Source organism: Alligator sinensis, unplaced genomic scaffold, assembly GCF_000455745.1.
Source record: "Alligator sinensis unplaced genomic scaffold, ASM45574v1 scaffold557_1, whole genome shotgun sequence".
Taxonomy (NCBI): Eukaryota; Metazoa; Chordata; order Crocodylia; family Alligatoridae; genus Alligator; species Alligator sinensis.
The window spans coordinates 1239022-1240645 of NW_005842349.1; positions in this window are offsets into that span (position 1 = coordinate 1239022).

A 1624-nucleotide genomic window follows, 5' to 3' on the forward strand; every position below is an offset into this window, starting at 1 on the left:
GTAGAGGCCAATTCATAAAAATCATTCACCTTATTTCACTGCAAGTCATCTGTACTTTACTCGAAGAAATGTGTGATTTCTCCTATTTGATAGTTATGAAATCCCACATTCCCTTTTACATGTGACCTCCTTTGTTATGCAGCATGTGAGAAGCTTGTTGTGAGAATATCCAGAAGAAGCTATTAATTTTACAGGATTCCTTATTTCAGTCCATAAAAAGCTACTTATAATCCATGAAAAATCTCCTGTGGGTTCACTCTGGACAGAAGTTTTACTTTTATAGAAAACAATATAAGGTGCAACATCAAAGGCCCAGGCAAATGATAGGACAAGGAGCTCAACGGACGTTCTGGAAAGAGTCAACATAGCAAGTACCTGAGGAAGGACAGCTGAACAGGGAAGTTTTGCAAGCAAAGCAAGCAAAGCATTGATGCTGGAAACCAATGAATGGGCATGCTAGGAATAAAAAAAGGATGGTTTTAGATTCATGGAGCTGTGAGGATGGTTTAAGTTGTAAGAGGAAAACTGTTTAGATAAAAGCTACCAGAGCTTGCAAGACATTTTTTAAACTGGGCAGTAAAGGAAATGCTCTGATAAACAAAGGGTGTAATTACAGAGGAAACTTGTATAAATTTGCATCACAAGGAGGTTGAAAATATCAGGGAAAATAACCTGCTAGGAAGGAGCAACTTCCTTAGGTATAGAGTATACAGGAAGTATAGCTCACCAGCCTTGCTGATTCCAATTTCTGACCCACCACTGAAGAACTTGAAGCAGCAGGCTTAGTTACTGTTGACATACTTAGAAGTACATCAATGACCATCAGCCATCAGATAAACGTATCAGTTGCGTTGGACTCAATCCAAAGCCTACTGATATCTATAGAAAAGCCCTATTGACTGCACCCCAAGACATTTAGCATACCTTCTTAATCTAAAAGGAAAGGAAGCTACCTACAACAGTGGTGCCAAGGTTGGATGAGCAGTGCCAGGTCTGTCTTTGGACTGAATTCGGTCTGCAACTACATTGCACAATGCTGACCCAGCCAGGGCCTAAAAAAGCTACATAGGAGTGGCCCCTTCAAACCCATGCAGAGACCCGCAGGCCAAATTACACAGCTCCACTAGCCAGATCTAGTCTGCAGGCCAGGAGTAGGGCACCCCTGACCAGTAGTGCTGACTAAACTTGCTGTAAAGTGATGTGGACCAGAGTCAAAAGGAATTCTGAAAGACTGGCACCTGCCTTGCAGAGTCGTTAGGGATTCACGGAAGTTTAGGCTTGGAAGGGACCTTGTGAGAGAATCAGGTTCATCCCCCCTACTCTAGGCCAGGAAAACTGCTGGGGTCAAATGACCCCAGCAAGGTATGATGGTAGAGGCACTCTCTACTTTCCAGTTCCATGCCAATACACTGGATTGAGCTACCGGTTCCCAAAAGCCTTTTCACCTATAAAACAACTTCTCCTGAAAAGTTTCCAACTGGACAAAGCAGAAATATTTAAAACAAGAACGAGTTTGTAACCCATATTTGGAGGCCCCCACGCAGCCATGCATCACGCTATCAGACATTCATAGGAACTCGTAAGCTAGCCCTTCCCTCCCAAGAAAAAAAGTTCAGCAGTAACC